Source organism: Choloepus didactylus, chromosome 7 (assembly GCF_015220235.1).
Source record: "Choloepus didactylus isolate mChoDid1 chromosome 7, mChoDid1.pri, whole genome shotgun sequence".
In the NCBI taxonomy this organism is placed as follows: domain Eukaryota; kingdom Metazoa; phylum Chordata; class Mammalia; order Pilosa; family Megalonychidae; genus Choloepus; species Choloepus didactylus.
In genome coordinates this window covers 125,750,547-125,774,551 of record NC_051313.1, presented here as the reverse complement: position 1 = coordinate 125,774,551, position 24,005 = coordinate 125,750,547, and the positions used below count along the sequence as shown (strand labels likewise).

Below are 24,005 nucleotides of genomic sequence, written 5' to 3'. Positions count from 1 at the left end.
GTTCATGATTAACTGTACAAACATTAGAAATCTCTTTCATGAACCAGAACAAATGTATGACACTATAACTAGAAGTCAATAATAGAGAGGCATACAGGGAAAAAATATATACCTATTGCAAACTATATACTACAGTTAGTAGTATTTTAACGTTCTTTCATCAACAGTAACAAATATACTATACCAATGCTAGGAGTCAATAATTGAGGGGGGGGTCGTTACGGGTATGGGAGGATTTGAGTTTCCTTTTTAGTCGTTATTTCTTTTCTGGAATAATGAAAATGTTTTAAAAATTGAAAAAAATTAATTGTGGTGATCAATGCACAGCTGTATGATGGTACTGGGGTAATTGATTGTACACTTTGGATCTTTGGATAATTGTATGGTATGTGAACAATCTCAATTTACAAAAAAAACGTTTCCACCCACAATATGTCTGCAGCCACAGGAATGGATTAAAAGAACACGGCCTTTTCTCAGGTACGTAACAGCTCCATTTAGAGCAATAAGTTTGCATTTCTCTGGGATAAGTGTTCAAAAGTGGGTCATATGCTAATTTCATGTTCCATTTTATAAGAAGCTGCCAAATTATTTTCCAGAATGACTGTTCATTTTACATTCCTACCAGCAACGTATGAGTGATACAGTTTCTTCACAGCCTCATCAGCATTTGATATTGTCCTTTTTTTATATATATTTTAGCTATTCTAGTAAGTGTGTAGCAATATCTCATTGTGGTCTTAATTTCTCTAATGGCCAGTGATGTTGGATATCCATATATTTGCCTTCCATATATCCTTTTTGGTTAAATGTCTTTTCATGTCTTTTGGCCGTTTTCTAATTTAATTTTTTAAATGTTGAATTTTGAATATTCTTTATATATTCTCATACAAGTCTTTTGTCAGAAACATGACAAAGTATTTTCTCTTTGTAGCTTGTCTTTTCATCCTTTTGACAGGGTCTTTTTTTCAGAGCAAAAGTTTTAAATTTGTCAATTTTTCTGAATTGAATCATGCTTTTGGTGTTATCTCTAAGACCTCTTCACCAAGCCCTAGTTCTCAAAAATTTTCTCATATATTTTCTTCTAAAACTTTTGTAGTTTTACATTTAAATCTGTAATCTATTTTTAGTGAATTTTTGTTTAAATGTGAGGCTTAGGTCAAGTTTCACTTTTTGCCTGTTGACATCCAATTGCTCCAGCACCAGCACCGTTTGTTGAAAAGATGATCCTTCTTGAATTGAATTGCTTGTGTACTTTTTCAAAAATCAGTTGACTGCTAGATGTATATACTCAAAAGAACTGAAATCAGAGACTCAAACAGATATTTGCACTCTGGTGTTCATAGTGCCATTATTCACAATTGTCAAAAGATGGAAGCAACCCAAGTGTCCATTAACTAACTGATGAAAGGATAAATAGAATGTGGTATATACATGCAATGGAATATTATTCAGCTGTAAAAAAAAAGAATGAAATCCCAAAACGTGCAACAGCATGGATGAACCCTGAAGACATCATGTTAAGTGAAATAAGCCAGGACACAAAAGGACAAATATTTTATAATCTCACTGATATGAAACAATTAGAATGAGGAAACTCATAGGGTCAGGAGCTAGAACATAGGATACCAGGGGGCAAGGTGAGGATAAGGAATGGGAGTTTAAGGCTTATAATGTACAGAGTTCCTATTTGGAATGACGGAAAATGTTTTGGTAACGGATGTTGGTGGTGGTAACATAATATTGTGAATGCAATTCACAACACTGAAATACATATCTGAATATGATTTAAAAGGGGGAATATTAGATTCTATATATGGTAACAGAACAAATTTTTTATAAATCCATGGAATAACACTACACAGTGAACCCTAAATTAAACCATAGACTCTAGTTAATAGTACCATTATTAAAATATGTTATCATCAACTGTAACAGGTGTTCCACATCAATGCTAGGTGTTGATGGTGGGGTGGTGTATGAGAAACCTGTATTTTGCACATGATTTTTTTTGTAAACCCATGGCTTCTCATGTATAAAGTCAGTTGGCTATATTCATGATTTTTCAAAAATATGAAGCAAATTCATTTTATAAAGGGAAAATAAGCTATAGCAAACATTATTTGTAGTACAATGTTGAATAAATTACCTACCTTCACCACTTTTGTTTAATATTCTACTACATGTATTAGTGCACTAAGGTTAGAAAAAATGGTATGAAGATTCAAAAGAAAAAAAACTGTCATAATTCATACATTATATTAGTATTTACACAGACAAATCCAAAGTATCTCCAGATGAATTATTAGAATGAATATGTAAATTAGGAAGGGCAGTGTATACCTGGTCAATATAAAAATTAGTTGTATTTCTAGAAACTGCAACAAGCAACAACAAAATTCAACGTAGGTGAGTGTGCGGTGACCTTTCTCCTCCCAGCGCTCCTAAATGTTAGGGACTGTCCGAGAGAGAAAACTTGGCCCCTCTTTCCAAACCCTCCTTTCGCCTGAGGGTTTTTGTTCAACTCTCTGAATGCACCTTTTTGTGCACAAGAATATTTTTGTTTTGTTTAAATCTTTGCGTCTGTGACGGCATATCCGCAACGATGTTTTCTTTCTATAGGTCACAAAAGCAAGTGTACAGGACACACGAAATGTGGTGTAGTCGTGGCCGAGAGGTTAAGGCGATGGACTAGAAATCCATTGGGGTTTCCCCGCGCAGGTTCGAATCCTGCCGACTACGACCAATAGTTCACACTTAACTCCTTCCGGAAATTTTGAATGCAAAAATGTGGTTTATCACCCCGAACCAAAGGGGATTGCAGTGAGGGAGAACAAACCTATGGGTAATTTCAGGAAAAAGAACATATAAAAGGAAAACAGGCCTTTCCTCCTGATGAGATGCTGTTTGGAAACGTGTAATGTGCGAGATCGAGTGGGTTAATAAATCTCATCTAGAAGGAGAGCAAGGCTGAGACTGAATTTGTAGGAGTTGCAGTCACTCATATTTGCCAACATGGGGGGTTTTCAGTCTTTTTCGTGATTTTAAGAAAGTTCATCTTTTTGTCTGTGTTCAGACATGATTCCAGAGTGGTCTTATTATGTTCTGATCCATCACGGTCACAGAGTGACCTTGTCTGAGCCAGCGTCTGTAGATTTACTTTCCAGGCCATACCCGTTAAAAGGAAACTGGCTCAATGTCTTCTCTCATAAACCACTTAATCTCTGATCACAGAATCAACCCTATTAATATATAATATAGCTTAATTTTGTCCAGCATTTACATAGTTTTATCTGTCCTTTCCTCTTTGGGGCGGAACAGAAGGTCCAACGCTAAATCTGGCTTTTTGGAAAACCTGTTCTCTGAGCTTTTCCCTCGCTTCGCTCACTTGGGGAGAGACCTCTCCGGAACTCTTTCGTTTCCCTCTGAACGCTTTGGAGACCTTCCTGGAATCCTCTTCAGTTAGGAAGGAAGCTCGTCTGTTCCCCACAGCCTCTTACCTGATATTTCTGCTCCAGCCTGATTTCCTTTGAGTCCTTTGAGCCTGGAAAAGGGCAACCCAGTTTCATGCCGTCAAACGAATCTGAGGTAACTTATATAGGTGTGAAAGTGAACGCAGATGACCCGATTCTTTCAAATTCCCTTCATTTGGTTTCCGTCTCCCCCAAATCTGAGCTGCCTAGGACTGACGCTCAGCCCCAACGCACCCTCCGACCGGTTCCCGAGACTTAGATGTGAGCCCACGCGTCCTCAGAGAGGAGTGGCTGGAGGATCATCTCTATGGTGAAGGAAGCTCAATCTCTTGTAGGGCGCTCTTTTTGAATGTCACGATTCTCGACCGGTTCACGATTTGCTAGGAATGAGGTTTTAATCTACGTGCGAAGGGCCCTGGATCAGTCAGGAAATTCTTTGTTGCCAAAGTGTTTGCGGACGCGCCGCAGACCAGACATGTGTCACGCGCGCAAAAGTGGACAGTGCCTACTACTGTACCTTCGTAAGGCACTGCAAGTGGTTAAAGGAATTGAAGTTCTTTGAGGTTTCTATCCGTAAGTTCGAACCCCGTTGACTACGATTTTACTACCAAAGGTGCCAGAGAGTTTTCTTTTTTCTCCTGGTTGGTTTCTTTCCCTTTGCTCGCCAGAGCTTATGCAAATTCCTGCGCACCAGCCCACCCCCTCCCCTTCCCCGTCCCTTTACATCCCTTTCCACTGATTCAAATAGTCTTGTTTCTCTCATCTTGGAGATTTTGAGTCTGAAAAAACTCAAATCAATCTCAAGTGTGGGTGTCTATACGTGTTTGGGTGGACCTTACTTTAAAACAGCCCTACTTTGCAGAAGGCAGTTCCCTACTTTAGGTCACAACCAGCTGGAATCAGGGACATTTGCAAACCCTGAACATTAAGTCAGATTCAATCTACCTGTGCTGTGACAGTGCTGGTAGGAGAAGGTTAAGTCTGCTCTGTTGGGCAATGTCTATTCAAGTGATCCAGAATTCTTGAAAAAAAAGAAAAAAAGACTGAAAGAGACATATTTTAATTGAATACTGAAAATGTGCCAGAATTTGAGCTAAGTTCCTCTATAAGGTAGGCAAATATCATTAATACAATTTTACAGATGAAATCCAAGAATAATTTTCCCCAAGACCACACAGAGAAACTGTATTGGAATTGAGGACTTCCCAAATGTGATTGTGAACTCAAATTTTCTCATTTATTACAGAGTATTTCCTAAAAATAAGGAAGTGGAGGGGGTAAAATGAAGTAGTTGGTACTGTGGAAAGCTAAGGGTGGAATTTATCCAGAGGCAGGCAATAACTTTTTTATTCCTTTCTAAAAGGAGATTCCGTTGGAAAGGTGGCAGGGTAAGGGGTCTCCATTCCCCAAATCTCATGTTAACTGATTCAAGGCTCCTTGTGGTAGCATCAGAAATAATCCAGAGTGTGGGAAAAGTGGCAGTTAAAACCCCACCTGGAGCAAATAAAAAAACATACAAAATATTAAAAAACAAATAAATAAAGTGGTTAGCAGATTCAAGTTTGGTTTTTTCAGTATGCAGAAATTATTGATATCAGGTCCCATTTTTTCAAACAGGTACTCACACCACACTTCCAAGAGCTTTGCCTATATTAACTTGTAGTGTCTTCACAACATTCTCATTTTATGGATCAGAAAACTGAGGCCCATAGGGGTTAAATAATATGACCAAGCTCTCAGAGGCAGGGAGAAGCAGAGTAGATCTAGAATACTGACTGAAATTGGCTCCAGAGCCCTCACACACAACAGCAGTTCTAATCTGCACCTGCAAACCTGGGTTAAAATGCCATGAACAGGTTTTCAATTAGGCTTGCCAGTTTGGATTTATACTCTGGATAAGTGGAATTGTTGGCTACTTCCTGATATGGCTGTGTGCTGGGTGGTCTACACAGCTGGACTTAGCCTGAGATGGCTAATATTAGGTTATCACATATTTAGGGGCATCACTCAGCAGGCCAAGAGGTTTTACCTGACTTGAGCAAGTTGAGTCATCATAATAGTATTTGTTAATTTACAAAGAGCTCCACACATGTCATACCTTTTAGCCTGGTATGATTAAGGGCAACAAGATTAAGGGCAGAGTCCTCACCTCAGCTGAAAGTCAGGAACAGATGGTTTTATCAGAAATGTAAAAAGTGGTATGGCCCAAAAGGTGGTAGGAAATGGGAGGCACACTACACATATTGGAAAGAATTGGGGTTAAAATTTTTTTATAAAGCAAATCCAGGTCTACTTAAAATTAGGTAGCACAAATTTCATGTTAGTAAGTGTTCCGGTTTGCTAATGCTGCCAGAATGCAAAATACCAGAAATGGATTGGCTTTTATAAAGGGGGTTTATTTGGTTACAAAGTTACAGTCTTAACACCATAACATGTCCAAGGTAAGGCAATAACAACAGGGTACCTTCACTGAAGGATGGCCGATGGCGTCCAAAAACCTCTGTTAGCTGGGAAGGCAAGTGGCTGGCGTCTGCTTGCTCCCAAGTTGTGTTTCAAAGTGGTGTTCTCCAAAATGTCGCTCTTGGGGCGTTTTGTCTCTCTTAGCTGCAGCTCTTCTTCCAAATGTCACTCTCAGTTGCTCTGCTTCTGGGCCTCTTTTTAAAGTACTCCAGTGATCCAATAAAGACCCACCCTGAATGGGTGGGGCAACACCTCCATGGATATAATCCAATGAAAGTTCTCACCCACAGTTCATTGAGTCACATCTCCATGGAAACACTGAACCAATAAATTCCAACCGAATAACATTAATAAGCCTGCCCCTACAAGACTGCATTAAAGAATATGGCTTTTTCTGGGGGACATAATATATACAAACAAGCACAGTAAGAATTGTGTTAAATGCTTTCACCTGCATCTTAGAGATCCCAGAGCAAAATGGATCTGATCTGTGTTCTTCCTTCCTCTTCCATAGCACTTTCATGGGATGAGAACATTTCTGTGGGCTTCAATAATGACTCCATAGGGGGAAAAAAGATTCAGAGGCATATCAGTTGGTCTCAAGCTCTGAAGAAATGAGGGTGGGATCAAAGTTCCAGGCAAGAGAGAAGAAGAGATGAAAAGCATGATGCAGAGGAGAAGCAAAATACCAGAGGGATCTTACCCCTCACCGCCACTCTTAATTTGAGCATCCTCAGTCACAAAACTCCCCTGCAAACACTCTTTCTCAGTTAATGCCCTTGGACAAACTCTCTTTTTCCTATTGTCAATAAAGGGCAACTTGATTAGAAGCTCATGAGATGTTAGTTTATGAGAATATATTAGAATATCCTTCAGAGAGACAAACCCTCAATCTGGTTGACTCTTTGAAATTGTGCTTATTAATTTCTGCAAGGTAGATGGGGTATAATAAAACCAAAAACAGCATCCAAGACTAGCCATTGTATACCAGGAAATTGGTTCTGCATTTGTATTATTTCTGGTTATAAATAAGGTAGGAGGAACAAGAACATTGACTCAAATTTAGTAAAAAAGCTTGGAAAGAGTTAAGTTCTTTGACTTTATTGAGGTTTTAGCCTGCTAGGCTGCCAAAATGCAGATACTATTAGACTTTTAACAACGGGAATTTATTAACTTACAAGCTTACAGTTCTGAAGCTGTGAAAATGTCCAAATCAAGGCATCATCAAGTGATGTTTTCTTCCCCTGTATCAGCTGTCAGTGATCCTGGAATCCTCTGTCACATGGCAAGGCACATGACGGGGTCTGCTGGTCTCTCCCTTATCTTCCAGGTTTGGTTGCTTCAGCTTCTTGTCTGTGTGACTTGTACTCCCCCTGCCCCCCCCCCCCCCATTTATAAAGGATTCCAGCAACATGATCAAGCCTCACCCTGGGCCATGCTTTAACTGAAGTTATCTAATCAAAAGGTCCAACTTACAATAAGTTTGCACCCACAGGAATGGATTAGCTTTAAAGACATGATTTTCTGGGGTCTGTGCAGCTTCAAACCATCACTGGGTCTAGAAGTCTTGGCAAAAATATTGCTTTCAATTCTCCATTCTTTTTGGGAGAACCAGTGTCCTTAGAGGGAAAGAGAAGGAGGTGGTGAAATGTTCTCCAAGATGATGTATATATAGATAATTTCTTTCTTGGTCTCCAAGGGTGAACACTTGCTAGGGAGGAAAATGGGCACAAGGAACAATTTCATCAAATGATCACACTGGAAGGAAACACCTGGAAATTCTTAAAATTTTGCATCTGCAAACATTTAATTTTCCAACAACAGCATAAAATATTACACCACTGGACTGATTGGCAAGAGATAAACCTGTTAGAGCTTTAGGTGGTTTCAGTGTCAAAGGTGTAAATTTAGAGTGAAGAACATATTTTTTAGAAGAGAGTTAGGATATGGATCTACAGTTAGGGAAGTCTGAGAATAAAGGTGAAGCAATGGCATCCAGGTAACAGTAGCATCAGCCTCTCAATATGCTCCCCATTCCCAGATTGAAGAGCTTGGGTCATTGATCATGATGATGTCCACATGAATAAAGGTGGCTTTAAAGTTTGTGTGTTCCAGGCCCGAAGGAAAAACAAAATTGATTCTCAAAGATGCCTAGTGTCACTCAGTCAGTTATCACAGAAATCTGGAGGAAGCAACCTAACCACGAAAAATTACCCTTTTGTGTGAACACGGATGAGAACACATTAAGTGCATACTCAGTGTGGAAGGTACAACCAATAAAGCAGAGGCAGAAGAACAGTACAATTTATAGGTCAAGGAATCATAGGAGAGGGCATTTTGGCAAAGACAAAAGTTTGCTCACAGTCTGTGGTGTGAGACAGTTGAGTTTTCAGAGAGCCAAAGTAGTTCACCCATGATGGACTGCACAATAGTTTGAAAGAAATAGTGACAGATCATCATCGTCTTGAAGATAAATCCTACATCAAACTATTTGGATTTTACATATGGAAAATACCAAAGTATTTTGATAATCTCTGTACATAAACAGAGTAGCCAATGACAGAGAAATGGCCTAGAGGACTTTATAATAAAAGTGATATTTAGATCAATATCTAGGCTACTGATGCTGGGTGGACTAAGAACTGGCATCATCTTTGCATCAAGTCATTTCTTCAAAAATGTGTACTCAAGTGGATTTTTGATATTACTAAAATAAGATGAAATAGGATTTAGAAGAATATTTCATTCCATTGACCACTAATTTTTCAAGCTTGCTACAGATCTGCTTACCAAGCTGTTTGAAGTAACAAACTTAAATGCGATAGCCTGAGGCATCTTATTGTTTGTTAAAGAGTCCTTAAAACTGAACTTCTTTGTTTCCAGAGAAAAAATTAATGAAAAATTTACTTTTCCTGCTTTCTACCCAAAAAGAGATCTTTGTGATAGAAAGCTTTAAAATTCCCTGAGAAGAGTGGGGTATGAACTTAATTACCTCAATTAATTACATTAAGTAGCCTATAGTGTCACATTAAGTAGCCTATAGTGTCCTTGGTTATATCTCTGGACTGCCAGATTTGACCTTCCTTTGAGGATCTCAAAGATACTTCATTCTTACAGAAGAAAAGAAAGCCATTCCAATTAATGATGAGCATACATGTAGGAGTACAAATGAGATTCAGGACAAAACCAGAACGTGTATTTGTTTTCATTCATCTTGGACACAAATCAAGTTTGTCTTTTATTTTTAAGAAGAAATAGGAAAATATCTCCCTACCATCTCCACCTTAACTTCTCAGTTGCCATCTTAACATCTATGGCAACTTATAAGGGATATCAAATGATTGACATTAAAAATAGTTTGGGGGAGCTGTTCAAAAGAGGGAGAGTGAATTCCTGCCTAGGGCATCGAAGATGTAAAGGACATGACAGATCTGGGTTTGGAAATTTAGAAAGACTTCAGTGGACAAAATGGCAAAAATACAATTTTTCATGGCGTGAAGGACTTATGGGGTTTTATTCAATGTGGTTGAAATGTAGAACACCACGGTGAAGAGAGGGCCAAGAATGTAGAGAGCCAAACCATAAGGAGGTCAGAATGCCAAGTCAGTAGATGGAAATATAAAGGTAAATATTTGCTAAATATGTGCTTCAAGTCATCTGGTCTCTAGCCAATTTACATGTCTTTTCTCTTTTTAATATTTCCAAAACCTTGAGGTTTTGTTATTCCCATTTTACAGATGGAGGAAAGAGGCCCAGAGAAGACTAAACTTGAATGTCAAGCAGTTAGTAAGGGATGGCTTCTGAATTTAACTCATCTGTATTCAACTCATCTAACAGCCATCCCTAATCACTACTCTTCTACTCCGCCTTCCAATAATATTTTAGATGACCAGCTGGAGGACCAAAATATTACAGACAAATAAAAAAAATTTCAACTGCCCGATTATTGCTGGCACAGAAAATAGATCGTCTGTAGCAAATGGTTTACAACCAATGTTTAGAACGTTTGGCTTCTCCCCAATTAAAAAATTCTGTGAAAACTATTAACTAGGGAGAATTCTATGTTATAGAGAGAAGAATGAACAGTGGATGAAAACCACTCACCTACACCAAGGTATAAAATAAAAAATATCACTTGTTTCTCAGCAGTGGTCACCAAGTGGTTAGGAAGCTGAAGAGGTTCTTTCTAATTCTCACTCTCATATAGCTCATACATTCCATTTCTTTACTTCCTAGCTTTCTCCTTCGACCAGCAGGAAAAAGGAAGGGGAGAGTATGAGAGCAAGGGAAGAAGTTCAGAAGATGACGAAAACTGAAGGAAGAAGCGGTGAGAGCGATGGGGAGGAAGGAACACTCGAAAGGATGCTCTGTACGCCTGCCTTAGAGAGCCGTTAAAATGTTGAAAGGGTTGTACGAAGGGCTCTAATCCTTTCTCAAGGGCGCTCTCTGCATCTATCTTAATTCTTAACTTGGGCGAGGGAGAAAGCGTGAGCAAATCTGGCTGGAAGAGTTCTCTGAAGCGGACGCCTACAAGATCTACCTACCATCTCTCCCAGTCCTTCGGGTCCCGGAAGCCCCGTCCAGGAGCTAGAGGAGTGACAATGGGTGGTAATGTCAGTGGAAGAAAGTGGTCAGGGGAGCGGTGCCGGGAGAAGACGAGGACAGAAACCTGCTTTCAGTACAGTACATGGGACCCCGGCTTCCAGGGCTGCAAGAACTAAACTCTCCGCTAAACTTTCAGCTCCGGTCTAAAAGTCGTCCTTTCTGTCTTGCTTTTTGCAGGCATTCAGGGTCAGAGCTCGTGTTTTGCTCCTGCAAGTTTTAGAATTAATCCTTTTCTTTTCTAGATTCAAAGCGCGGAGTTCAGAAGTCGAAGAGTCCAAGAATTTCCTTTCTCGCCCTCATGATTATTAAGCAGTGTGTGAAGTTAGCCGAGTGGTCTTAAGGCTCTTGATTTGGGAATTCTGGTCTCCTTGAGGAAGAGTTCCAATCCTGTTCTGCTTTATTGCGCCAAGGCCGCCTTTAGTTCGGGCTCCCTTTCCTTTGCCGCTCTCCTCCCTCTGGGCATATTACAACAGCTACCGTAGTCCGCATCGATAAATCCTGGACTTGAGCAGCACCCTGAGCGACGTCACCTGTAATTTTCTTTCCTCCTAGAGAACAGGTACCCATCTGAGGGACGGTTGCTAACGGAGCCCTTGTAGCTGGACCACACTGTCTCAGAAGAGGCAGCAAAGAAAAAGGCGTCTCTTGTGTGCCAGCTCAGTCACAGAAGGAAATTCCAGAGTTAGGAAACCTGTGATATTTTCAAAGTTACCAGGAATCATTTTAAAACCTCGACCTCTCTTTTCCAGAGAGAAGATAAGAGTGGATTTGCATCACAGCTTTGTCCACTCACACAACAACTTGCGGAACCCGTCTTTTTCAAAAAGAACACAGATGCAAACAAGAAAGACTCGCCTTTCCGGGGAGAGAACTATGAACTGGAGCTGGAGGAAAAGGAGTGGTGGGGCCCAGTTACGTATTAAAATTATCTCCTAAGGGCACATACTTGAAGTCCCTCAAATTCCATTTTGTGAAGTCAAGGGTCCCAAGCGTGGCACTGGAGAGGTGACATTAAATGAGACGTAGTCTTTGATCCTTAGTCAAACTATTCCTTATCTCATGGAGAGGAGAGATGATCGTCACTGGAAGGCTCAGAAACTCCCCCAAGTAGGTAATTGCGTCTCCCTTGCTTTGTCTTGTTTTTGTGTTCCTTGAGCTTTCACGGGTACTGAAAGTAGTCACGAAATGTCCTACCTCAATAACTAACTAAACACTCGGTCTTAAAACGGCAACCAGGAAAGTTATCTCAGGTAGGCTCTGTGGCGCAATGGATAGCGCATTGGACTTCTAGCTTGTGTCTTGAACGACATTCAAAGGTTGTGGGTTCGAGTCCCGCCAGAGTCCCTGTTGTTTTCGTCCCGTCATTCAGTGAGGAAAGCTCTCCATTCCTAGAAATGATTTCTCCGTTTATCTGTCCTGTCAATAACTTCTCGGTTCCCAGGAGTAGGGCGTTTCCTTGACAGTCCGGCAACTGTGTTACAACAATTTCTCCGTTCCTAGAAATTGGAGTTGTTCTTCACAGTACACGAATTCCTTGACCCTGCTCTTCTCACTGCGGTTCAATTCTGCTTACCACTGTTTGCTTTTGAAGACATTCGTCATGCACATCTCCACTTGTCTAGTGGCCCGATGGCCATATCAAGTGCAATGGACACGAAAAAAGTTGACTATCAAAGTAAATACTAATAATTGTTTCTTTCTTATGAAATACAATTTCCTGGAGTGTATTAACTTTCGGTTTTCCCAGCCTCTGCTTGAAGACTACGAAGGGGTTCAAAAATGCCCTCATAATTACTGCGTCAACGGCCAGGTCATTCCTGTCTTTGAAAGAGACGGAGCTCAAAATAGATGTATTGAAACACATTAGAAGAGGACCTGGATTAATGCGGACTCTCCAGGTGTTCAGGTGGATTACCAAGTGGTTCCACTTTGCCTTAGTAGGCGGGAAAGAAGGAGCCTAAGTGGTAAAAGACGGATAACTCAACAGAAGGGAGAACAAAGAAGAGGGAAAAGGAAGAGAGGGGACTGGGTGGAGAAAAGGAGGGAGAAAGAAAGAGAGAACTAGGGCGGGCATGCTGAAGCGTGAGAAGCAGGAAAGAAGTGGGTTCTGAGGGATGTGCTCTTCCCCAACTACAGAAACCTCTGGAAGTGGATGTCACATCCCACCCTCGTTTTTTTTTTCCCGGGCTCTAAAAAATCCTGGAAATCCCAATTATAAAGTTCAGAAAAACTCCGAACGGGTCAACGGTCTTAAACCCCCTGCCTTGTGCTATAAGATATAACCATCTACTTTCCCCATCTTTTCTTTCTCTTGAGTTTTCTCTTTGCTTATTTCAGCCATTCCTAAATTGAACACATTCTTTCCTCCTCAGATTCATTAGAGCCTGTGCATCCTGCTCTTCTCTCATCTCCTACCAGTATATTCCATCTCCCAGGACTCCTCTGCTCTGCCCAACAACCTCTTTTCCACAATCTCTGACACCGGTGAAAATGCTAAGTGGATCCCGCTCTTTTCCGAGCCGGATTTCTGTCTTCATCTCCAGGCAATTGTGCGCATTAATCTCCCTTTTAAAGAATAAACAGAGAAGAGATTAAATGATCTGCTCAGTGATAATAGGCTCCACTGCCAGTCCGAAACCTGGGTGACCGAGCCACACTTTTGGGAGAAATGGGCTTCTCTAGCTCCTTTTGGAGACCTCATCCATTTGCACATCAAATTAGGACTCTGGCGTAGACTGAAGGGCTCAATCGGGAGAAGATCATACTGTTGATCTTTTAATACAGTTGAGGGGCTACTTCACACGATGTCAGGCACATCTAGTTACAGAGGATTCCTGCTGCCCTGCACGCTGGAAGATTTCTGGGGTACATTTTAAGGAGGGAAACCCCACAACTTTTCACATGTGTTTCTCTGACAGGAATTCCTTCACTTCTCTTCCCCTCAGGACACATGACATCGTGGAAACAAGGGAAATGAGCATGAAGTAAATGCAATCCTGCTCTTCACACGCAGTATCCACCTTGGACTTCTTGGCTGATAGCCATTTAAAGTCTTACAAAAAGTATAGTACACAGAAAAAAATGCACAGAAGCTCATTTTCAGGGTTTTTGTAGATTTGTATCTAAATCCCAGGGGAAGGAGAACAGTTCTGTAATGAAAGCACAGAATAGACAGCTTTCATTGTCAATGTCAATTTCAATGTCAAAAAGTTGGGATTGTAGTTTATCAGCTGTTTTTTGCAGGGTGGTGCAGAACTTCAGTGCACTAAGGCCTAGTCTAAGACGCGGGGAACCTGAGAGACCAAAGAGGCTCTCAGAGAGTTTATATTCTAACAGGGCCTACCCCCACAGCGCCCTACCCTCTAGAACAATTGGCCAACTCCACACCAGGAGGTTTTTTTTTTTTTTTTAAGTATCCCTTTTCCCTCGATTGCCCACGTTTCTAAATCCCCTTGGGAGTCTCTCCAGGAGCGGTGGAGGTAATAAAACTACCTCACATGAGGTTAGCCCACAAGAGACCGTGTGTTTATTTGCGCAAGGGTTTAACAGGAGACCTAAACAGAAGCTAAACCTAGCGTCTGAACAGGGACTTGAACCCTGGACCCTCAGATTAAAAGTCTGATGCTCTACCGACTGAGCTACCCAGACTTCTGCGGGCGCCATTCATCGATCCGAAATAACTGAGTGCCATATGTATATTCAGTGCACCAGGAAGACCTAGAGGAGTCTATGCCTTCAGGAATGGTTAGGGTCTTCCAAAAGTGTAGCTCAATCACCTGGGTCTCGGGATTCTTGAGTCACTTATCACTAAGCGAATCATTTAATTTTCACACTGTACATTCATTAAACAACAGATTTATGTGCGCAATGTCAGGGAGAAGGATTGTTCTAGAGTCAATCATTGCGGAAGGGAGATACTTTGTTTGGACACAGGGTCCCTCGGAGACCGCATTTACTCCTCAGAGGTGGTGAGATTCCCCTCACCAGTCTGTAGGGGATCGAGGAGGAGGTGACCATTTTAGGAAGGACTGGAGTAATCGAGGAGAATCTTGGAGAAAATCAAAGTGGGGGAACGAAGATGAAGAACTTTGACACAAGGCAGGGGAATGAAGTCCTGTTGTCGCCTTCGGTATCCCCTCCCTTCCCCCTGCACTTTCAGAGATAGGGTACCTGAGTTCTTTGGAGCCAGAAAAAAATATCCAGTTTCTCTTCTAGTTTTCTCTTCCGCGTTTAATCTTGAGCTGCAACTCATTAAAAAATAGGAACCATCCAGCAGCTGAGGGCATAGTGTTCACGGTTCACTCAGTGTGCCTTGGTTCTTGAGACATGTTTTGAGTGTCTGCAAAGGGAGACCATGTGGACAAAATCCCAAAGCAAAAGTGGCAGAAAAAAAGATAGGAAGAGTTTGGTTCCAAGAGGAGCTGTACCAACCATGGACTGCCTAAGCCAGAAATACTTATTTTGAGTCAATCCTACGTCTATCATTTATGACACAATTTATTATTTTTTCCATACATGAAGAGAAATACATTCCTGACCAAATAGGAGGAAATAATGCAAAAATGTGATATTACCCATGGCACCAACTATTGTAAAACAGTGTGTGTATAAATGTCATTTTGTTATATAGATTGCACATAGAATTTCAGGGATTAAAAATAATATGACATATATACATATATATATGAATGACATTTAGATATTACTAAATGTTGATCAGAGGTTATTTTCACTTGATCTAAAAAACAAACCATCACATCTGCAGGGTTTTGGGGGTTTTGCTCCACCACCACCCCGCCACACTCCACCCTTGAATGTCCAAGTAATGTACGAAACAGACATCCTCATTCACTCTCTGAACTTCAGGCCATTTAGGTACTTTTTGCTGACTCTCAAGGTCATTGATGAGGTAAAAGTCAGAGATGGAAGAAAGGATGGGATCAGGTGCTTGGGGATGGAGCAATGGGTAAGATGGGATGATGATCGTGATTTGGCAAAGGGTGGAGGTCGGTCTGGCAATGAAATTGTAGGTTGCACAAAATTTCTATTCCAGCTACATAGGTCCTTGCTTTTACTCAAAAACTCCAGGCCTCATCGCACTTCATCAACCTTGCTCTTGCTGTTCCCTCTGCCTGGAAATACCTACCCCAGATAGTCAAGTGACTCAATCCTTTTATTCTTTCAAGTCTTTGTTCAAATGTCACCTTCTCAGTGAGGCCTTCACTGACAACACTATTTAATATTGCAAAAAGCTCCCTCACATTCCATATCCCTTCCGTACTTAGGTTTTCTTCGTGACACTCATCACCATCTAGTCATCTGTGTCATTCAGAAGCTGGCCTGGCACTCAACGGTAGGTCTCGATGTTCTGCTGTTGAACATAAACAATTTTACAGAACGTTACCATCAGACAAGGTCCCTGAAGACAAAAAGCAAGACCACCCCATAACCCTGTTGGAACAGATAAGACGTAAACCCTGCCCAAGCCACAAAACACCAGACATCTCTCTCTTACAGTTAATATGCGTGACTGTTGCTTCTTTACCAACTAGAGCTTCAGCTTTACCAACTAGTCTGCTCTTCCCTAAGAGAAGACTCACTAAGCTATCCAACCATAGAATTACTCTCACTACTTAACAGTATCAAACCAACACAAAGCCCCACTTCTTTAAACCCTCCCCCAAATCTCCCAACCAAAACCCAAATCCTGTAATTGTTTCCTTCTGACACTCTCTTACTGCAACACTCTGCAGTTCCTGAGGGTCTGTATTCTCCCTTGCTGCAGCAAGTAATACACATCCAAATTCTTCAGCTACAGGTTTGTGTCCCTGGTGGTTTTTGGCACTGACTAGTTTGGTTTATTGTCTGACCCCCCCACTGCTCCACTCTGTATCTTTGGTGCCAACTACAGAATCTGAAACTGAGTATATACTCAATAAATATGTGTTAAATAAATTAATACATTATTAAAATTTATCACAGGAAAGAAAAAGTTCCCATTATTGGGAAGGGAAAATCAAGAGCAGCACATCCTGTCATGTGCCTGACTCTCCAGAGAGGCTGGATCAGTATAACTGGAATAAAGCAGGCTATTTTCACTCAGAGTAGCATGCGGCCCTTCTTGTCAACTTCATAAGCAGATCACTGGTGTATACCCTCTGTGCCTCCACTCCCCTCTTATTACCAGGAAAAACCTGCCAAGAGTGAGAGTTTTAAAGTTAAGTCAACCATTTTCCAACTGGAAGTTCTCTCCCTCCCCGCCCCCCCACTCTTCTCCCTCCCTCCCTCTCCAAGTTCATGTCTCTTCTTTCTACCACGTGGTCATTTCTTTCAGAATTTTCTACTTTGCAAATCCCAAAACAGTAAATCTGTTGGACCTACCTAATAAACATTTTCCTATTGGGAAGATTTTTGATTTAGACCTCACAGGTCGCTTGACTGGCTGTATTAGAGGTACCTCTGGTCTTCAGTTGAGTATCTGCAAGTGGCTTTATAGATCATGGATATCCCCGTTTCAAGTGAAAATTAGGTCACTTGTCTAAATGGAAAACTTTTCTTTAAATGAAGCCTCTGGAAGTAGCAATCTCGTTGATAGTCCTGCTCAAAACTATTCCAAATATCTCAAACTACTTTCCATCACTTACACCTTATTGTAGTTCTTCCACAGCGTGCCTCTACTTGTGTTGACACTGAAAAAAAGTGTGCTCTTTTTTGAACATTTCAAAAATCGTTTCACCGGTGAGAATTTCCGTGTCCATTTCCTATTTCTAATCTTTTAATTTTGGGTTGCATAGTTGCGTGCATGTAGGTGAGAAGTTGCAATCCAATATCACACGACTCTTGTGTGGCGCAGAATTAAGTGCATTGCTTGTTAAACAGGCTTCTTGCCCATAGATCACATCGTCTCATTCTTCCTTTCAGGAAAGCTTCCAGATCTGGCGGTTCTCACAACCTGCTCTGCTGCCCGCCTGCCCAAACCATCATCTCTGCCTGGGTTACTGCAATGGTCTTCTGACCATGGAGCCTGAATTCAAACCCACTTATACCTGTCTCGAGGCCCTCACTCGTTCCGCGTCTCCACATGGCACTAAAATAATAGTTTAGATGCTACGTCAGGACAAAAAATTAGACAAGTAAAAACAAACGAACGAATTCCTCTTTAGCCATCGCCCATACACAAAGCAGCCTGAAAATGACTAATTTGCAATCGGTGTGTCTAACGTCTGGAACCTTCCCGTAGGAGATGGAAGCGACGGAAGCTACGAACTAGATAGGACCATTTTGTCAAAAAACGAAGAATGAACAATGGATTCAAAAAACGCCCACCTTCACCACTTCACAAGGCAGGAGGGATGGAGGGAGGTAGTGGGGGGCGGGGGGGGGCAGATTGAGAGAGAGAGAAAGAGGGAGGGAGGGAGGGAGAGACTATTTATTACAATGGGCATCCGTCCATTTTACTCGTTTCTCTATTATCGTACGTCATGTATCACGTCCCATTTCTTCTCTTCAGATCGCCTCTCCCTAAGATTGCAAGAAGAAGAGAATGGGAGAAAGAAAATGAAGGATTAAAAGCCAGCGGGTGAAGAAAAGTGATGGAAGGAGAGATGAGATTCCTGGGGAGGAACACCGGGCGGAGGGAGCTATAGTCTGTCACGTACTTTTAGAGGGACAGATAGTTCAAATGTTGAAAACAAGTTTATAAAAGGAGGGTTTAAGTCCTTCTCTCCGGCTCCCTTTTTACCGATGTTACTTCTTAAATGTCATTGTGGGAAGGAGTGAGAGTGAGCACAGCTAGAAGCGGCTGAAGAGTTCTCCGCAGCCAGAGCTAACACGGTTTACAGACCCGTTGTCGTAAGTTCGAGAAATTCTCGCATCCTAGCCACCGACTTGAGTGGTGGGGCTGCGGGTCAGTGGGAGGAGGGGAACCTCCAGCGATAACCTCTAGATGCCATCAAGATTCGTCTTTTCTTCTCTTTCCTTTTCGCAGAACTCGTGTTTTAGCCTTCATAGCCCGGTGTTCTCCCGGCTCTCACTGGCAACCGGACCCCACCGGCGGCTGTGTCAGGATGGCCGAGTGGTCTAAGGCGCCAGACTCAAGCTTTCGCTTCCCTTATCGGGGCTTCTGGTCTCCGTATGGAGGCGTGGGTTCGAATCCCACTTCTGACACGCGCTAATATTTTGTTCCTGCCATGCTCCGTCAAACGTTTCGTCGAAGTTCGTCTCTGACTTCGTAACACCTGAGGTTGCTTCGTGCTCTTCCCTCCGCGACTCCTCTCATTGACCATTTCACCAGATCTTCCCACTGCCCCTCTGTCTTGTACTTTTACGTTGAATTCACGAAGAAACATTATGAAATCTGCAACAAAAGCTAATTTCCAAAGCCATGCAGTGATTGATGACAGTGGTTGAGGACGGTTCTCATCCAGAAAAATTTCAAACTTGGACTTGAGCTGAAAAATTCACCAAAAAAAAAATCTTTCCCACTGCTAACCTTTGAACTGCTGTGAGGTAGGGTAAGCCAGGATATTCAGCTTGTATTAAAAAAAAAAAAAAAAAAAAAAAATTCACTGAACTGGAGGCAGTTAAGCCCGTGAGAATGAATAAAGTTCACTGTTGACACTACTGGTTCAATAACACATGACAGTTTCAAATATTTTCAGCAAAGTACCTGCTCATGAATAATACAGTCAGTAACCACAGGCTTTAACCACCTTTCATTTTCACAACCCTTGTCAATTTGTCCAACTGAACGTTTTTTCCTCCATACTTATTTTTGCCACCATCAGTTGTAACACGTATTGCCAGGTTCCATTTCAGGCTCCGTGAATTAATGATCTGTCAACTTCTTTGAGAAATAAAATATTCTACTCTGTCGTTGTTCCAGGCTGACTATTGGGAGAGGCTACTTCTTCTATCAGCTCAAACTCAGCATTGACTCCTCAAATAAACAACTTAACAGTATTGGTAACATCTGTCCATAAATCAAGAGCCAGGAAAAACTGCTCAAAAAGTTATTTACCTTGTTTTGTAATTGACTGTTGACATTAGCCACAACTATTCTGCAGAAAGGCTAATAGTCTTAAACAAGTTTATTTCTTCTGGATGGATCCCCCCCCCCCTTTTTTTTTTGGTTACTGAAATCTGGGCCTCTGTCTTTTCCTGGGCTTATTGATTGTTAGTTGTTTTGGAATTCCCCTGTTTACAGGAGTTTGATTGTTCCTTCTGTTTCCCAGGAGACAGACCTCCCTCTCCGGAGTATTTGAAGCTGGCAGGTTTTTGTCCCAGACTGTCCACCTCTATGTGATGATTAGCATATTGCCTGAGCCAGAGCTGTAGTGGATGTCCAGTTGACCCCTCCCAGGACCATCCTTTGCCCTTTCTTGATTTCCCCCTAAATTCTGAAGGGTGCTGACCTTCTCCAGGTGGTTTATGGCATTCCATTTCCCCCCTATTTTCTGCCACAGAAATATAGACTTTATGTTGACATCCTAGTACAGAAGCTGGGGCCAAGACTTCCACAGCTGAGTTCATACCCACTTAACTCACACTGCAGAATGATCTTTTTCCAGGAAAGGATCACTGTCCTTTTCTCCTGTAAGTCAATCAATTTTACTTGGAATTTTGGTTCCCTAAGGGATGTATGAAAATAGTGTGAAATAGTTATGTCCCATACTTCCAATATAAATCTTCCAATTCATGAACATGGAAGGTACTTCCATTTATGCAGGTCTTCTTTGAGTTTTTTTCACCTGTGCTTAACTTTGAAGATGTTTAATCTTGATACTAACAGTGTATCTTTACCAAAATAAGCTTGGTATTCTTACTGGGTCTGAAAATACAAACAATATTACTAAATCCCAAGAAAATTATTTGAAACTGATAAGGCATTCATACTTATATACAAAAAATTGCCTATAAACTGTCGATGGAAAACAGCAGAACAATTAGAAAGCAGGCAAAGGAAATTAACATTAAGTTTATGGAAAAAATTAACAGCCATGACATGAAGTGTTTAGAATTATTTGTTGTATGAGAGATTAAAACTCAAACAATGTGACATCACTTTACAACTATTAGACTGCTAAGCTTGATGATGCCACAGCTGGGTGGTTTTGTGTGTATTCTCAAATGTTTGACAATTTTGCTGAAATGCTGCATTCATTCTGGATAGCAACTTGGTTCCAATCAATCCAATTAATATATAAGCATAATATGTTCTCTTACTATTCTGTCTTTTGGTATATATCCAGGGAAAAAGTCCCACATGTCCCTTAAAGGATGTATCTGATGATGTTTGGGCAGGGTTTCCCATGACAGGATCTTACAGGGCACCTTGTTGAGTGCATGGAAAGGCAAAATACAGTGGATGCAAACCATGGCATATTTTGCAGCATTTAAAGGACATAAATAAAATAATGATGACTTTGAAAAAATAAAAGTGTATATAAAATATAATTTATGCATTATAATATATGTGCAAAATATCATGACATATTCTGCAAGAAAATAGCACAATAAAAATTAAAACATTTATTACATTAGGATGATTTCTTGTGAAAAAAATAATATAGGGAATAGGATATGAAGATAAAAGGAAATAAATCAATTGATTAACAAAGGGACTTACACAGACCCATTTATAGTTGAAGTGATTAAAAAATCTAACCAAAATATTTGAGAATTGGTGATCTTTGAGGACCACATATTTAAAAAGTGAGAAATCTACTTCTATCCATGAAGGATTAACTGCTAGCAGAATTTCCTTAAAATACAAGAAAACCAGAACAAGTATATGAAACAATTATTAGAAAACAGACTAGAAAAAAAGCAGTGTAGGATTATGATCCCCGAGAAAAAAAGAAACAGAAATGATGAGCCCTGTGATGGCACGTGTTTAAGAGAATTTTGAAGAAGAAAAGGTAGTGGCATTTACCCCACTAGATATCCAGATTCAACTAATTAAAAGCATGCAAGAATAGACAAACAAAGCAAGAAATGGAATAGAGAGGTTAGAAATCATCCACATATATATGTAAATTTAACACATGGAGAAAAATGGGACTGTAGTTAGAGTAGGACACTGTAATTTACTAAGAAATATATACAGAAATAAATGGGGCCAGAGGCTATGCAACTACTCCACTCTATTTCATTGTCTTTCCTAACCAGAGGTGTGATTTACATCATAAAATGTAGAGAGTGTAATGGACAATAAATATTTCTTAATATGGATAATCAAGACATTTTCTGATCATGTTGAAAGGGTGTGCAATTGTCAAATTGTTGTACAAGGTGGGGAGAGAAAAAACCACCATGTCACAGGGCATGGTTTAAGGAAAGGCTTTATTAGGGGATTTCTAAATCAAGGCTCAGCGAGCAAAGGCAGGGGTTGACCAATCCTTCCTTTATACCAGATGGAAGCATGCCAGGTACAGGGACTGCTAGGAATGCAGTTTATAATACAATGATACAGCCCATGCTTTCATTTAATAGCAAAAGACTGAAAGCTTTCCTGCTAAGATCTGAAACAAGACAAGGGTGCCCCTGTCACCATTTTTATTTAATATTGTGCTAGAAGTTCCAGCTACAGCAATTAGGCAAGAAAAAAGAAATAAAAAGCATCCAACTGGAAAGGAAGAAGTTAAATATTCACTGTTTGCAGATGAATGACATGATCCTATGTTTATAAAGTCCCAAAAAATTTATGACAAAGCTACTACAGCTAATAAATGAGTTAAGCAAATTGGCGTGATACAAGATCAACATGCAAAAATCAGTAGTGTTTCTATACACTAGTAAGGAGCAAACTGAGGAGGAAATAAAGAAAAAGTTCCATTCACAGTAGTAAGTAAAAGCATCAAATATCTAGGAATAAATTTAACCAAGAATGTAAAGGACCTATACACAGAAAACTACAAAACATTGCTAAAAGAAATCAAGAAAGACCTAAATAAATGGAAAGACAGTCTGTGTTCATGGATTGGAAGACAAAATATAGTTAAGGTGTAAATTCCACCCAAATTGATTTTCAAATTCAATGCAATCCCAATCAAAATTCCAACAGCTTACTTTGATGAAATGGAAAAGCCAATTATTAAATTATTTGGAAGGGCAGGGGGTCCTGAATAGCCAAAACACCTTGAAAAAGAAAAATGAAGCTGGAGAATTCAAATTTCCTGACTTTAAAGTATATTACAAAGCTATAGTGGCTAAAACAGCATGGTACTGGTATAAGGATAGCTATCTTGATCAATGGAATCAAACTGAGGGTTCAGAAATAAACTCTTAGATCTATGGTCACTTGATTGTTTTTTTCTAATTCTGTTTTTTTTTTCCATTTTTATTGAGATTGTTCAGATACCATACAATTATCCAAAGATCCAAAGTGTACAATCACTTGCCCCTGGGTACCCTCATACAGCTGTGCATCCATCACCACACTTAATTTTTGTTCAATTTTTAGAAACTTTTCATTACTCCAGACAAGAAATAAAGTGAAAGATGAAAAAAGAAAAAAGAAAAGGAAACTCTAATCCTCCCCTATCCCTAACCAACCCCCCTCAATTGTTGACTTGTAGTATTGGTACAGTACATTTGTTACTGTTTATGAAAAAATGTTGAAATACTACTAACTGTAGCATATAGTTTGCAATAGGTATATATTTCTTCCCTATATGCCCCTCTATTATTAACTTCTAGTTGTATTGCGATACATTTGTTCTGGTTCATGGAAGCGATTTCTAGTATTTGTACAGTTGATCATGGACATTGCCCACCATAGGATTCAGTTTTATACATTCCCATCTTTTGACCTCCAACTTTCCTTCTGGTGACATATATGACTCTGAGCTTCCCCTTTCCACCATTCAGCCCTGTTAGTTATTCTCACATCTTGCTACCGACACCCCTGTTCATTTCCAAATGTTTAAGTTCATCCTAGTTGAACATTCTGCTCATACTAAGCAACCACTCCCCATTCTTAAGCCTCGTCCTATACCTTGGTACCCTATATTTCATGTCTATGAGTTTACATATTATAATTAGTTCCTATCAGTAAGACCCTGCAATAATTGTCCTTATGTGTCTGGCTTATTTCACTCAGTAAATTGCCCTCAAGCTTTTGTCATCAACCCATTTTTTTTTTTAATATGGTTTTGTTCACTCACCATACAGTCTATCCTAAGTAAATAATCGATGGTTCTCTGTATGGTCATATATTTATGTGTCCACCACCTTCACCACTATCTATATAAGAGCATCTACATTTCTTCCACAAGGCAGGAAGGAGAGTCAAAGAAGGTAGAGAGGCAAAAGAAAGAGGAAAAAAAATAACAGCTAGGAAGCAGCAAAAGGAAAAATAACCTTAAATCAAAGTAGAATAAAGAATCAGACAATACCACCTATGTCAAGTGTCTAACATGCCTCCCCTATCCCCTTATCTGCATTTACCTTGGTATATCACCTTTG

General features: G+C 40.4%; 4 non-coding genes across 4 annotated transcripts; 3 read left to right on the top strand and 1 right to left on the bottom strand.

Moving 5' to 3' along the window:
• Positions 1 to 2,660: 2,660 nt before the first annotated feature.
• TRNAS-AGA lies at positions 2,661 to 2,742 on the top strand. Its single transcript has one exon. It is a non-coding gene; the product is annotated as a tRNA-Ser (tRNA).
• Positions 2,743 to 11,791: 9,049 nt separating this feature from the next.
• TRNAR-UCU lies at positions 11,792 to 11,882 on the top strand. Its single transcript is given in 2 exon segments — positions 11,792 to 11,828; positions 11,847 to 11,882. It is a non-coding gene; the product is annotated as a tRNA-Arg (tRNA).
• A 2,231-nt stretch (positions 11,883 to 14,113) lies between these two features.
• On the bottom strand, positions 14,114 to 14,186 carry TRNAK-UUU. Its single transcript has one exon. It is a non-coding gene; the product is annotated as a tRNA-Lys (tRNA).
• A 4,412-nt stretch (positions 14,187 to 18,598) lies between these two features.
• Positions 18,599 to 18,704, top strand: TRNAL-CAA. The gene is made up of 2 exons: positions 18,599 to 18,636; positions 18,659 to 18,704. It is a non-coding gene; the product is annotated as a tRNA-Leu (tRNA).
• Positions 18,705 to 24,005: the final 5,301 nt, after the last annotated feature.